This window comes from Meriones unguiculatus, chromosome 9 (genome assembly GCF_030254825.1).
Source record: "Meriones unguiculatus strain TT.TT164.6M chromosome 9, Bangor_MerUng_6.1, whole genome shotgun sequence".
NCBI lineage: Eukaryota > Metazoa > Chordata > Mammalia > Rodentia > Muridae > Meriones > Meriones unguiculatus.
Genome location: NC_083357.1, coordinates 114,589,594 through 114,605,862, shown reverse-complemented (window position 1 = coordinate 114,605,862; position 16,269 = coordinate 114,589,594). Strand labels below are relative to the sequence as shown.

General features: G+C 45.5%; 1 protein-coding gene across 2 annotated transcripts in view; it reads right to left on the bottom strand.

Moving 5' to 3' along the window:
- The window catches only part of Gpc6 (glypican 6), a 1,064,885-nt gene that overhangs the window by 66,608 nt on the left and 982,008 nt on the right, over window positions 1-16,269 (bottom strand). The window lies entirely within an intron of this gene.

Below are 16,269 nucleotides of genomic sequence, written 5' to 3'. Positions count from 1 at the left end.
ATCTATCTATCATCTATCTATCTATCATCTATCTATCTATCTATCTATCATCTATCTATCTATCATCTATCTATATATCAATTAATCTATCTATCTACTATCTATCTATCATCATCTATCTATCTATCATCTCTATCATCTATCTATCTATCTAATCTCTATCATCTATCTATCTATCTATCATCTATCTATCTTCTATCTATCTATCTATCATCTATCTATCTATCTATCATCTATCTATCATCTATCTATCTATCTATTATCTATCATCTATCTATCTATCTATCTATTATCTATTTATCTATCTATCTATCATCTATCTATCTATCATCTATCTATCTATCTATCATCTATCTATCATCTATCTATCATCTATCTATCTATCTATTATCTATCTATCTATCTATCTATCTATCATCTATCTATCTATCATCTATCTATCTATCTATCTATCATCTATCTATCTATCTATCTATCTATCATCTATCTATCTATCTATCTATCATCTATCTATCTATCATCTATCTATCTATCTATCTATCATCTATCTATCATCTATCTATCTATCTATCTATCATCTATCTATCTATCATCTATCTATCATCTCTATCATCTATCTATCTATCATCTATCTATCTATCTATCATCTATCTATTTATCTATCTATCATCTATCTATCTATCATCTATCTATCTATAATCTATCTATCATCTATCTATCATCTATCTATCTATCTATCTATCTATCTATCTATCATCTATCTATCTATCTATCTATCTATCTATCTATCATCTATCTATCATCTATCTATCATCTATCTATCTATCTATCTATCTATCTATCTATCATCTCTATCATCTATCTATCTATCATCTATCTATCTATCATCTATCATCATCTATCTATCTATCTATCTATCTATCTATCTATCATCTATCTATCTATCATCTATCATCTATCTATCGTCTTTCTCTCTCTGTGTACAATCTGTATAAAGTATATGTGTGTGTGTGTCTGTCTGTATGTAGGATGTGTGTGTGTCTGTCTGTATGTAGGATGTGTGTGTCTGTATGTAGGATGTGTGTGTCTGTCTGTATGTAGGATGTGTGTCTGTCTGTATGTAGGATGTGTGTGTGTGTCTGTCTGTATGTAGGATGTGTGTGTGTCTGTCTGTATGTAGGATGTGTGTGTGTCTGTCTGTATGTAGGATGTGTGTGTGTCTGTCTGTATGTAGGATGTGTGTGTGTCTGTATGAAGGATGTATGTGTGGAGGGTATGCTTAGGTAGGATGTGTGTGTGTCTGACTGTATGTAGGATGTGTGTGTCTGTCTGTCTGTATGTAGGATGTGTGTGTGTCTGTATGAAGGATGTATGTGTGGAGGGTATGCTTAGGTAGGATGTGTGTGTGTCTGACTGTATGTAGGATGTGTGTGTCTGTCTGTCTGTATGTAGGATGTGTGTGTGTCTGTATGAAGGATGTATGTGTGGAGGGTATGCTTAGGTAGGATGTATACGTGTTAGGATGTGTACCATAGTGCCTTTTTAAATGTGTTTAAGGTGAGGACAATACTGTGTGTGTCTTCCCTTTCCACTTAGGTGAGACAGGGTCTCTCTGTTGTTGTATGAGGCAGGTGAGCTTGGCCTGTGGCTTCCGGGAATTCTCTTGTCTCTGCCTTCCATCTTGGCGTCAGAACTTTGATATTATGCAGGAACACTTCCATACCTGACTTCACATGTCCTCATGCTTATGTGGCAAGCACCTTATGCACCGGGCCAGCCTCCCCAGCCCTCAATGGCACATTTCAGTTCAGAAATGAACAGTACCTTCTGCTGCCTTGATGAATCACACAATCAAACGTTAGCGGCTGAGTAATCACACTTGGCTTCCTTTCTGCCTCTTGGGAGGTTCAAGAAGTCATGCTTGTGGGAATGGGCAAAATTACTGATCCAGTGATTTCTTTCCCATATAAGACCAAGGTTAATGGAAAAAGAGGGAGAAGGAAACACAGTTGAGGAAATTTCTGAACAACCCAAGATTTTCTAGGTCCCTGAAAGGCAAACAATCCGACAATGAGAAGAGAAATCAATTTCCATGCAGAGATACAAATTTCAGTTCCATTTGCACAGTTGTTTAACTGTAATTGTTTGAGATTTGATAATTTTTCTCTCTTTACAGACTCTGTGGAGGATAGCCTCCTCTGGGCTGAGACCTTGGCTGTGTACTCTGGGACATGCTTCCTCAAGGAGGAAGTGAAGGCGCAATTCTCCTCTGAGAAGACTTGGATGTTTTCCAGACTAAGCAAGTGGCAGCTGTTCTGGACACCATGAGGTGTAAATCTGCTGCTGGGAACTGTTCCTGGTGGGCAGAGTGTGCGAGGGACACAGGGGGCACCGGGGCCTGGGAACGCTGTGAGCTCATGTGAAAATTTACAGCGTTGAACACACGGGGGACCCACATTTAGCCAAATGTTTTCAGATGCCTAAGTTCAAGCATTACTTTCTCCCCCTTCATTCTTAGGAGATGTCTCTAATGACATTTGTTTGTTTATTCTGACTCTCTTTCAGATAAAAAAGAAATATAAGCCTCTCACTAAAAGCCATGAACTGGTTACTCTGACAGGGAACTGAAGCCTTGAGGGCTGCAGGGCCTGGAACACGAGGCTCATCTGCTCTGTCTCAGTGACATCTCTGAGCCCAGCACAGATTCCCCATCCCCTGATCCCCACCTTAGGATCTACATATTCAGGGTTGGCCCTTCATGGGGTCACTGTTGACAAGCCCCACCCTCATGTAGAAGCTTGTGATTGGTTTGCTCAAGGACTACTGACCCCCTAAAGTTCATTCTTTGGTTTACAGACTCTTCTCATAGGCTCAGCAAGGGGATGAATCCTGCCCAAGGCCTCTCATAGCTACAGGGTCCAAAGAAGGAAGAGAACACAGGCCCCTGACTCCTACTTTAACCCCCCTTCTACACCAGCCTGTCCACTTCTCAGCAGACCAAAAGGAGCCCCCATCTAGAATGGGTAAATGCCAAGTGCAGTAGCCGGGACCCAGGACGTTCAGTATTCCTTAGTCTGTTTACTATGTAATCTTTTTCTGGAAAGGCCTGCAGGAGGCAGGGCTGTGTTGCTGTCTTCTATGGGGGCCTGTTTTTGCATTTGTTTCTGACAGAGCCATGGAACTGACTCAAGACTGCTGCTGACATCAGGGAGACCCATATCAGAGGCAGCCAGAGAGCAGCGCTTCAATCCCGCTCTGACAACATGTGTGATGTTAGCTTTTGTCTGTTTGGGAACTTGCTTTCAGATGAACTCTATCATGCATCGGCCACAAGGTCATTTATACATGTCTAATAAGTAATTCTACCCCCTACACAAAGGAAACCATACACAGAGTATCTTACTTGTGGGGATGCAGAGATGGAAATCGCAGACAGCTCAGAGTCAGAAAACGTCTGTGTAGCAAGGGGGTGAGCAGACCTCTGAGCCCTTTCAGAGCTTGTTAGATATGTCAGTCTGGGGCTGGGAAGAAGGCTCAGTAAGCAGAGCGCCTGTGGTGCAAGCATCGGGACACAGTTCAGACCCCAGAACTCACACGAAGCGCGTGGTATGGAGGGGCACCGGAAACTGCAGCCCTGGGGGGGGGAGTGCAGGTGCAGGAGCACCACTGGGGCTCTCTGGCCGAGGTCTAGTGCAACTGGTGAGCTCTGACAGCTTTGACAAAGTCAGAGACCTTGTCTCAAGAAATAAGAGTAAGTAAAGAGGACACCCAACCCGACGTTGACCTCTACAAGACACGGACACAGGCACACGCGCGTGCGTGTTTGTGTGAGTGCATGCCACCCCCACACACCACACCACACCACACCGCACCACACCTCACGCATAGACAGAAACACAGATCTCTCGCCCTCAGTCTCTCTTGGCTGATTTACTGCACCTTTTGGTTGGTCCCAACCTTTTGGTTGGTTCTAATAAGCATCTGATGGGGGCACTCTCCCACGTGGTCAGAATGCTGGTCTAGCGGGCAGGGAGGCTCTTAATAACAACAGTGACAGCTCTCCCTCCAGCTGTGGCTTCGTGATGCACCACATCCCCGGGAGGTGGGGAAGGAGGTAGCCTTTCGCTCACTTCTTTCTCGCCAAATTCACAGGGGAGGGTGAGGAAGCATGTGCAGATGGAAAGCCAGTTTTAGCTTCCCCAGGTGGGTAGTGTGGCTCAGCTCTCGAAGGCGAGGGATCTCTTAGCATGGCTCTCCTCTGCCCTGGGAGAGGGGGTGCTGGAGCTATTTACGGAAAGGGGGGGAGTAGGTGAAAGCACTTGCTCGACTCTGTGACATACAGTCTGTTAACACGGTGACACAATTAATCGCCCCTCACAAAAGGAAATCATGAGGGCAGGCGTAGGCTTCTGTTTCTAGTCAGCCTGAACACCCAGTGTTCCTGTGAAAGGGACGGTCAGGATGAGGTGGGAAAGTCGCAAAAAGTGGGATGTAGGTGGACGCCTGGAGAGAGGAAGTGGCCTGGACTCCAAGTGCCCACAGGTTTTGAGAAGGCATTGCTTTTGCTTTAGCTCTGACTGTAGGAAAGGAACCCCGACATAAAAACAGCTTGGTGTTTGTGTTGTGGCCTAGGATTGCAGGAAAGAAGCCCCAGCTGTGAGGCAGCCACGGGGTGACAGAGCTGTGAGAACAGGGGAGGGATGCTGGCGGCCCCCCAGCCAAGCCGATGGAAACATCTGTGATGAGGTGCTTGGTAATTAATCATCTCTGCGAGATTCCAATAGTCCCCAGGTCCCTCGCACAAGGCAGTTCGCTGACACAGGGGACAATGCCACCACGAACACTGCCAGCAAAACTGTTACAGCTACACAAGCAGCCCTGCCCAACAGAAGGCACTGGGTCTGGCTTCCAAAATTATTAAGTGTGAAAAACTGCCTGAGGAGGGCCTCAGAATGCCGGAGTCTCACATTTGGATTCGGTGTTTGCTGTCTCACGTTGGCGGAGGTGGCGGCCAAACTGTAAGCCTGACTGTGCTCCGTGAAAGAGGTGGTTGATAAAATAGCGTGGGAGCCCAGGAAGACACCCCCGTTTCCGCGCTCGTGTCTGTAGCGGGTCTCACAGGAGGAAGAGGGACTGGGTGGTTGTGTGATAAAAGCCTGTGTGTTTTCAAGCTGGGAAAGCGTTTACAAACTGTCTTAACTTCTATTCACTTCTGAGATCTCTCTTTTCTGCCCCTTTACCTAAAAGAGGGAAGGCTGTGGGACTCACCGGAAGGCCTTCACTATTTATCTACATTTTCAGTAGAAAACGACAACACAGAGGGCAGAATTTCCTGCAGGGGTTAGTTAATTAAAAGAGAGACAGCAGCTGTAGTTGACTGATTGCAAGGAATCTATCATATTGTCACAGCAATAGGGGAGGCTCAGTGGTGTGTGTGTGTGTGTGTGTGTGTGTGTGTGTGTGTGTTGTATGCACATATGAGTGCGGGTGCCTGTAAAGGCCAGTGAGGAGCATCAGATCCTCTGAAACTAGAGTGACAGGCATGTCAGCTACCCATCGTGGCAACCATACCTGGGTTCTGCATTAGTTTGCTATGTGCTCTTAACTGGGAGCCATTTCTGCAGCCCCCAAAGCATACATTTTCATTGTGGTAATGAATAGCTAGTTTTCTTTTGTTTTATTCTTTGTAATTTTAAGGCTTTTCCTCATGCTGAAATATGTATTATTTCAGCATATACTAATCGATATGTATGCCACACATGCTTCCAAAATTCCTGATTTTAGAAGAAAAAAAAGGAATAAAAATGTGTTACAATCACCATGGCACTGTTTGAAACTGCATTGCTAGCTATGTCACTGGACTGCAAATTGAAAGGCAAAGAACTTAGTTTGGCTCTTAGCTAGTGTGATTTGGGGGTCCTTCACGTCATAGCTGGATCCTGGGAAAGTGAAGACATTAGTCTAAAGGGAGGGGGTGAGTCCCTTCCAACTGCAGAGCACATGTTCTGGATTGTTCTGCCCAGGACCAGCGGACACGGCTAGCTCATTGCTGTCTCCCTCTGTTCCTGCTGCGACCATCTTGAGGGAGGGTCCACATTTGTTGTGAGGACCAAGCCCATTCCAGGAGTCTGTCATGGTTTTGCTCCATTTCCCAAAACACACACTCGTGTGCTGAGTGCTGCCATGAGCCAGCCCAAGGCATCAGTGTTGCTGGTAACCGAAGAGCCACGTGAGTTACGCTGGCTCAGAGGGTTGGAGAGGAGCTGACCACAACTCAAGATAATGCAATCCTTTGGACACAGGAGACAAACATGCAAGAATGGTTTCAACCCTCCAACCCAAAGTCAGGAATCCCAAGGGGCCGTTCCAGCTCCCACACACATCTTATCACCTGTGCTGAAAGCTTCTTGACATTTTTAACCAACACGCCCATGCCTTTCACTCCTAATCCGCGATTTAGAAAAAAAAAGTGCTTGATGGTAGTGGGAAGCACCCCCAAACGTGTGCTTAGAACCGAGGCCCCAAGTCAGAAGCTTGGGGAACAGGTCAGCAACTTAAGAAGAAGCAAGCTCAGGAGCAGAGTTGGGAGAATGATCTGAAAACACTCCCAGTAGCCACTGGCATCTTTGTCCTAGTGTTCCCCAGGAACCTTTCTGTGTTCCCCTTTCTGACCAACAGTAGAGACAGCACTCATTCCTGGGTTCTGTCATCTTTAGTAAAGTTACTTCAGACCCTGAGAATAGTCCTTTCATCAGAAAGATGAATCCCATATTTTCTGCTCTCCTTTCTTTCTTTGCCAGTCAGAGCTTAGTCACAGGACCACAGAGAAAAACAACAGCAAATCTATTCAAGTGCCTCGTCACTTCTAGGTTGACCTTAGGTGATGGTAGACTATAGGAGTGTTGCCTTAGGCCTGTGGGAATGGAAAGCAGCCCTGAGGGTCTCGTTCTGGCTGCTTTGGCTTTTCAAGGGATGTGGTGCCGCGCGAAGCATCGCTGTGTCCTGAAGTACTATACAAGTGAGTAGCCTCCCTTTGTCTCTCTAGGATAGCCTGGGAGGCAAATCCTGTGGTAGCCTGGAGCTCTGTTCTGTTTTGTGGGACAGACAAACAGACAGACGGGAGAATTCACCGGCTATCAATCCAGAAGCAACTAGAAGCCCGAGTTCTTATGCTAGTGTTCTTTTGTTGTTGTTTTGTGTCTTGTGTCTCTTGTCCTTGTGTCGTTCGCCTGAATGTTGTGCTTCTGTCCTGATGTTTAAAAATGAGAAAGGTCGAGAGGTGGGAACATAAAAGTAGCTATGAGATTCTTCTTGTTGTCAGTTCTGTAGTCAAACCCGGAAACACTGATCACTGTGCTGGCAGACAACAGAGACTTGTCCCTGGTGTTCACCTTCAAGTGACTTATTACTAAAAAAAAAAAAAAAAAGCTATTTCAAATGCACTTTACCTTCATATTCATTTCTGTCACCTAATTTGGGTTTTTCATATCTTCTGCCAGCGCTTCCTCCTGGCCTGGCCTGGGCATGTTATGAAATCCTTTCTGTAGCAGTTCTGGGCAGTGATGTGAGGCCACAGCAGGCACTCCCTCTCAGCAACGACTCCCTCACCTCTCTGTGTGCCATTGTTCCTCTAGTTATTTTCATCCACCACTTAGCTGCATCCTTCCTGAATACTTTTCATATAACTCGAGCCTCATGCTTTTCGAATGGGCACCCGGGACATTCCATCACGGAGCTCGCTCTGTGGCTCTGTCTTACAGATGCTGCCGTGTTAGCTTTAGTGGACAACAAAGCAGGGAGCCCACCAGTATCTGCTCCCCCTGCCCCGGGTTTCTACAAGTCCTCAGCAGCCAGCCCCACCGGCATGCAGCTTGAGCCCATCTTGGCAGTGGAAGCATGGATCTAACCCTACACTTAGTACAGACTAAGGGGTGGGGCAGAGGTGTTTACCTGCGGGCTTGTGTGGGACTCCCTCCTCCCCCACCTCCCTGAACTGCTCCAGCCGAATGCTGTTAGTAGCTGCTGACAATCTGCTTCTGTTATCTCTGCTAACATAGGCAACAATGACCAGGTCTAATGCAGACCATAGCTCAGCAAGGACATACAGCTTGTGCTTTCTACCATCATGTTACAGGTATTTGACAAATAATTCGCAGGTTGGAGAATGAGACAACATTAAGAAATCTTTCCTTAGCGGCTCCATGGCTGTAATATGACATTCTGCTCTTCTAAAACCTGACTGTGGGAACGTGACAGCACGGGTGCTTCTAGCAGCGCAGGGCAGGATCCTCACACAGGAGTGTGAGGGAGAGGAAGAGCAAAGTAAGGGAGCAGTGGTGCCATTCGAGAAGATGCCAGCTTTGTGGGCTGGCATCTTCTCAGTCTTACAGTTCTCATCTGGAGCCACAGCAGCAGGTATGATGAGACCAATTATGGCTTTGTTTCTGTACCTGCCTGAGGCAGGGCGTGAAGGAATGAATGAAAGGGAATGAGTGCCACACCAGTCTACCCAGCAGATGGAGGTGTTAGTCAGTTTTCTATTGCTGTGACAAATCCCTGTGGTAGCCACCACACAAAGGGGAAAGGTTGATTTTGGTTCACGGTTCCAGAGGTCACGTGTTTGCTTGTTTGGGCCTTTTGCTCTGGGCTGTAGACACACAGAATATCATAGATGAAGGGTGAGGCAGAGAAGGCTGCAGGGAAGGAGAGGGAGTGAAGAAGGGAGTTGCAGAGGGATAGGAGGACAGCTGTGGTCCCAGTGTTTCCTTCGTGGGCACCACCTAACATCCTATGTTCTTCTACTGTACCCCACAGGTTCTACCAGCTCCCAGGAGCACCACAAGCTGGCAACAACCTTTTAACATACAGGCCTTTGAGGAACAGGAAACTCCCGCACTGTGACATGTGTGAAGCACTTCACAGGTGCCAGCACCAGCCCGTGAGGTCCCTGGCTGAGGCCATGTGCTGAGTGGTGTGTGGGAGAGAATTGCACCTGAAGACCTGGCTGTGCTTGCTCTGTATTGCCCGGCAGGATAGGCAGTCCTGAGCTACAATACGGGAGCTGGTATACCAGGAGAACATCATGGAGCAGAAAAGTTCCAGTGGCTGGTGACATCAGAGCAATAAGTCCAGTGTTCTGCGGGTTTGTGTGTACCGTGCCACGGTTGTGCAAAAGACAGCAAGCAGCATGACGTACAGTCCACACTCCTGACAGCGGCTGAGTGTAAACCACTATGGTGGTTGCTGGCTTATTTATTTACTGTACACCTCTTTAAGAATTAGAGTGTACTTGAAAGGCTTACACACGAAGCTTCCTGTAAAATAGCGTGCCACCTGAGGCCAGTGGCATCTTGTGTTCAGTGTGCGTCATTTCTGCATCCGTGTGAAGTGACTGACCCAACCCATCCGAGACTGCGCACCTGTGCCATGTGATGCCTGCCCAGTGTCAGAATCACGTCCTGAGGTCCTGCTTAGAACACGCCCCAGTGTTAAGTGATGCAGAGCTGTGCCATGAAAAGCGCCCTTGAACTGGGATGAACAGTAACTGACACATGCCACACGGCATCTGGGTATCATCACCCACGGGAGTGCTCCTGGATGACTCCCATGTTACACGCAGCTCAGTCTTCTCTCCTCTGTGCCAGCTGCCCTGGGTGTGTACGTACGTGGACCAGGGGCTTTTCAGGTGCCAACATAAACCAAGACCAAGGTCACGCTTGGTCCACTTGGTTTACTTTTGAGAAGGGCCGCGGCTCTTGTAAGAAGTGGCATCTTTTAGTTAAAATTGGGAGAGCCATGGGAGAGCCCAGCAGCAAGGAGTTCTAGAGGCGCTCTCTCTCTCTCTCTCTCTCTCTCTCTCTCTCTCTCTGTGTGTGTGTGTGTGTGTGTGTATGTGTGTGTGTGCATTTCCTGGGAAATATCAAAGTGCATACCCAGACAGCTTTGCCTGCTAAAATCAACTAACTACCACATAAAATACAGAAATTATATTTTAAGAGTCAACAAGTGGGCAAGAAAGTAAGAAATTTTCAAAGGCATAAAGCTAAGTAGAAATGGGGCTCTACCCATTTAGGAATAAGAGAATTCAGGCTGGCTTTGGCCAGGATACTCCTCAGACCTGGTGCCTTAAGCTTTGGCTTAATCCGTTTGAGGGTAGAATAAGGAGAGAATACTAGTGCATGGTAGTGAGCCTACACCATCGTCCCGGGAGAAGCTACGAGGCGTCTAAGTGGGGCATCTTCAGGGTGAGCAGGAAGGAGGAATAACCTTCCACGCAGGACAAAAAAGACTTTTTACCAGTTGATCAAGAAATAGAAATACACATGCTTATGCACACAGGGTTGAAATACAAAGAAATACTAGGCAAGATGAGCAAATTCTTCAAACACTCAAAATAAATATGTGAGTATAAAATGAATGTGTACAAAACTTTGTCTCTCTCTTCCTCTTCCTTTCTTGCTCCTCTCCTGCTTTCCCTCCTTCCTCTATTGGGTGCTTTCCCCCATCTCTCTGTCCCTGTCTCTTTCTCTCTTGTCTGGCTGCCTCTGTCTCTGTCTCTCCTCATGGATCACTCAAACCTAATTCTCTTTTGCTTCCCTTCCCTCCAATAAACTCTTCCATATAATAAAAAAAATAAAATAGAAAAGTAGAATCAGAAATGTGAGAAGCAACAAGATGTTAAAGCTAGCATATTTGAAAGGAAGAAATAAATACCAGAAATCCACAATCACATCACCGCACAGAGATGGATTAAATGAAAACTAGTATAATGAAAGAGAGTGTCAGTCAGCTGAAAAGGGGACTGAGATGGATAGTTTTCATCATGGCAAGAGACAAAGAAAGGTAAGAGTCATGAGAAATACAGTTATAACATGTACCGTATCTTATGAAGGAGGACCAAAGAAAGAAAATGAAGTAGCTTGAAACAATATTTGAAAAGTTAATGACTTAGAATTTTCCAGCTAAATGAAAAAAGTAATAAGATTCAGAAAGCTCAATATATCCTGAGTAAAATAAGCAAAATGTTTATATTATATATGTGTGTGTGTGTGTGTGTGAGTGTGTGTGTGTATACACTTATGATAAAATTATAGACCAAAGTATCACAGTGGCAAACTTTAAAAATTTTAAATTCTCTTAACTTGTATGTGTGTGTATGTGCAGGTGTGTTTGTGTCATTTGTGTGTGGTCAGAGGACAGCTTGCTGGAGTCAGTTTCCTGCTTCCACCATGTGGCTGCCAGGCGTTGAACACAGGCTGTCAGGCTTGGTGGCAAAGTGTCTTTAATTGCTGCACCATCTCACCACTAGAACTTTTTTTTGAATGGAAATAAAATACAAAGCTTATAACTTTATTCCCTTTATTAAGAAACCTGCACCAAAGAGAGGATGAAAAATCCTAAGCAGTGTCTTGTTCTTGTAGTGGCTGTAAACAGAAGACTTGATTTTTTTCCAAGTAACAGGAAACATTTTCCTGGGCATGTGTCTTCTTCTACAGATAGCCTCTGGGTCTTGGTACTTTATATGTGATCAATTAGAGCAGTTTGCTGGCTCTGCTTCTTTCCCAGGGCTGTTCCTGTCCAGACCCTTTCCCCTAGCACTCAGAGAGCTAGAAAAGAGAAACCCAGGAACTGCTATCTTTTCAAGTGACGAGATGAGTATATTTCACAGAAATGAAGGCCACTGTTCCTGTCCAGACCCTTTCCCCTAGCACTCAGAGAGCTAGAAAAGAGAAACCCAGGAACTGCTATCTTTTCAAGTGACGAGATGAGTATATTTCACAGAAATGAAGGCCACTTCCTTTGGGGGAGTTTTCTAAGGTCAAAATCCCTTAGAACAAAATTTACAAAGTCATCAGTTTCCTGCGTCATTACACATAAATAATTGATGAATTTGTATTGTAATTTTTCTCCCAGTAGGATCAAAGCTCTCGGATTTTGCAAATGGCTCCATGCAGAAGCCAAAGACACACACATTCCTTGGACCTTTCATTGCAAGCGATAGACTTGCTGTTTCTGTCAGTTGCTGCAGTTTCCACGATTAACCTGAAAAGAGCATTCTCCTTCATGAACACTGCTCAGAAACAAGCTGATATTGTAACAGACAAGGGCAGACAAGGGCAGGTTCCAGAACACAACTTCTGGGTAATCTTAAATGATGATGTATGAAAGAGAGAGAAAGAGGGAACGATTTGATTTGCTCCAGCAAGGTTGACCCAGAAAGGAGAGAAGCAGAAAAACTGCTTCACCTAAGCAAACATGACATGAAGTCATAAAGGATAGGCACTCCAAGGCCCCGATGTGGAAGCCGCATTGAAAATATGCACTGTCTGGATCCAAAAGATGCTTAAATTCCAGTTGTAAAAACGTCTTGGCTCGTTCCATTTATCTATTGCCACCCTTTCTCCTGCTCATTGGCAATAATTCTTACATCCTTCTTTGAGGCACTAATGTCAGATTTGGGGTGTCTATGTTGTGGTTGACTCAGGACTGAATTCAAAGTTCCGATGGACTTCATTAGTGGCTGATGTTAGAACATCTATGGGGTTTAGACAGAGACGCTGCTGTGCTGGGCAGTGCACACACTTTTTTTTTTCCATTTTTTAATTAATTAATTCAATTTACTTCTTGGTCATAGGGCTCTCCTTCCTCTCCTCCCAGTTGCCCCTCCTTCCCTCATCCCCCTTTTCCTATTCCTCAGAATAGAGGGGTGCCTACCCATACACCCCAGCTCAGCTCTTCATGTGAGGACTGAGTCTTCCTCTCCTGTGGCCTGGTAAGGCAGTCCCATCACGCAGAAGTGATAAAAAAGCAGGAAACAGTCTATGTCCTGTTCGGGGAGATATCCCCACTCCCCGAACTAGTGAACCCACATGAAGCCTAAGATGCCCATCAGTTACTTATAAGTAGAGGACCTAGATCCAGGCCACTTCAAACTCCACAGGCCCCTCTGGGCTCTGATTAACTGGTTCTGACGGTCTTCTTGTGGAGCTTTGGTCACCTCTAGGTGAATTTATCCTTACCCCCTCTTTTCCAGTAGACCCCCTATGCTTTGCCCAGTGTTTAGCTGTGAGTCTCAGTATTTGTTTTGAGCCGTTGCTGGGTTGAGCCTCTAAGAGGGCAACCCTGGGAGGCTGTGGTCTGCAAGCACAGCAGAGTATTGTTAATCGTGGTAGGGGTGAGCCTGGCATTGGTTGGACATTTCCTCAATCTCTGCTCCATCTGTTCTGTCTTTGTCCCTGCAGGTCTTGTAGGTAGGGTAAGTTTTGGACTGAGTTTTGTGGGTGGGTTGATGACTCCTCCATCCACTGGGAGTCTCATCACACTTTTATTTTTGCCAGTACTGGAGACTGAACTCAAGATTTTGCTCAGAAAGGCAGTGCTCTACAATGGAGTCACAGCCCCGGCTCCCCAGTCTTTTGTTAATGCTCATTCTTTCAAACACACTAATGAAACACATCAAAGGCATGTTCTGATTTAAATGATGGCTGCTTGTATTGTCACTTTCCAAGGTATTGGGAACTCTGACTCTGTCATTTTAGAGCCAACAAACACTTCTAGAATGAACAAGTCACTGTGTGTTTTCAACATAAGGTTTATATCTCAGGGACCGGGGATAGCAAAGTAGATTGTTAGTTTAAACATTTTGGCTGAGGGTCGTAGGGAAGTTGGAAGGGAGGGAGGACGGAGTGGTCCTGATCAAATTATGAATGTACGAAAATATTAAACAATAATTTGTTTTTCCGATGCTCTCTGGTTGGCTGTTCAGTCTCTGTGATCCCCTGTGGGTCCAGGTTAGTTGGTTTTGTAGGTTTTCTTGCGGTGTCCTTGATCTCTCTGGCTTGACCTCTCTGGCTCTTTCTTTTGGTGTCTTTGACCTGTCTGGCTCTTCCCCTCTTCCATAAGATTCCCTGCGCTCCACGTAATGTTTGGCTGTGGGTCTCTGAGTCTGCTAGGTGAAGCCACTCAGATGACAGTTATGCCGGGCTCCTGTCTGGTGCGGGCTGATTTTTTTAATTTTAAAAATGTAAAAATGTTTTAAAGAATAAAAAAGAAAAAAAATCTTGACAACGCGCCTGCCACCAACATGTCTCTTTTTCATCGATGTGAGATACACACCGATATCCATCCCTGCCGTCTGGAAGGCTGCCCCGGTCACATGACTCACTTTGGCCGGCGAGATGCGAACCAGGTGATGAACTTCCGGGTGAGAGATAACAAGCCACGTGGCCAAGTTCTCCAGCCGCTGTGGCACGTGAGGCTCTTCACCCAGAGGCCTGGAGGAGGGAGCTGCAGCCGGCCATTGATCCACGGTGGCACGCGGCATGAGTAAGAAATGAGCCCGTCTGATTGTGCACTGCTGTGGCCTTTCAGAGAGGCAGCTGTGCTCTCTCGCGGTTCACCTAGATCAGGACGGCGTTACAAGCTAGTCTGAAAATACTGCACGGATGCAAACATCTCCTCCTCCACGTTTTTGCCAGCTAACAGGACAGTAGACTCGTCCCTGCTCATAGTTCGTTCATTTCCTGACAGCCTGGCTTCCATTTTCTAATAGCTTGGCCAGTCTTTATGTTGTAAGAAAATAGCCGTGGAGTCAGGCTTTTGATGATAATGACCATGAACAAGCTTAAGTAATAGAATTATTACACATGGCACACACCTCCCTACCTTTAACATTTATGAGGGGAGGTCAATTTTTACTCAAGCGGGTTTCCTTCCATTTGGTTTTCTCTACAATGTTTATGCCTGAGGTTTATTGCCAGCAGTAATAAGAGTGTCCACGTATGCTATGGGGCTAGCCAAATTCCCAGTGCTTTAAAGTACAGTCCATGGGCCTCAGAGTCAGTTAAAAGCTGATTGATTATAGAGCAAATATATCAGAACTGGTAGTTATGAAATATCCCATTTCTTCAACTCTCTCTCTCATAAGCATGAACATCACTTTGGGGAGTTGTGGAGCAAATGTCTCAGACAACTTGGAAGAAAAATCACTACAGGTTTTCCATGACAAGAGCAAGGTCTGGAAGCCGGGCAATGTTTAATAAAAGGCCTTGTCAATTGACGTTCCACATGAACAAATATTCCTAATTTAAGCAGTTTGGTGTGGCCTGCTTGTTGAGATGTTAGGATCCATTTGCTGAAACACATTTCATTTTTCTGATAAAGGAAGTTAATGGGAAGGATTGGTCAGGTGGACCCTTTATCTGACTAGTTATCACCGACAGCAAAGTTCCCATTTAATTGTTCAAGATTCGGGTAGAAAGTGCTAGTGTGTAAAAAAAGGAACAGGAATGATTAGACACAGCCCATGCCAAGGATGCTACAGATGTTTAATGTTTTCAATTTGCATATTTTGTCAATGATTGTTCATTTGTTAATATTCCTTCTTCACTTTGTTTGCTGTAGTCTATCCTAGATTATGAAATCAAATTCCTATTTACTTTCTGCTAATGATTTAGGAAGCTCTATCCCAGCTACCGTTCCCTGGAGGAGACAGAGTGTCTAACTGATACAAAATACAGCATCTTGGTGAGCAGTGACGCTCACTCTTTGATGACGCTGCACTAGCTCCTCTCTGTGCAGTAGGTCTCATGTGGCAGGGAGTTTTTCTGAGTGCTGTGCGACAGGTAAAAACTCAGTACATACATGTGCGGGTTGACTGGAAGGAGAGAACGCATCAGCTCAGAGTTCAGCGGAAGTCTAGCAATCCTGAAAGAAAGCTTAAAGTCTGAGGGAAAAAGCAAATATGTTGGCATCCTATAGACAGGACCTGAGTCCACAGTAGTCTATTTGGATCTGAACGTGGAACATTTCATTTTAGCGACATGGAGATCACCAGAGCTTTTACCGATGTGTTTCTGAGGCTGCAGGAGTGTGTAACTAGAGATGAACAGGATTTTCTTTTTCTTTTTGGTAGATCACCTCAAGACTGATTTAGACCACCCAAACTGAATAAAAGCTGTGCAAAAGGTTTTCTCCTTTAAAACTTATAGCATGGTTTTTAATCACTGTCTGGGGCCACAGGATTCTCTGGACGGGCCTTCAAAGTGGTGATGGAGACTGTGCAGTGTCTCCCAGGAAGCTCTGTGGCTGGGTCCCTGAATTGTCTCCTTTCTCGGGGTGGTGTGCAAGCCCATTCAGTGAAACCCAGCTATTTGCACCATCCTTTATGTGTCTGAAAGAATCACTTCCCAAAGAGGTGAAAACAGTCTGGCAGCTGCTGGTGGGAGCTGAGGAATCCACCTCAGGCGCAGCCTTTCGGTGGGTTTCCAG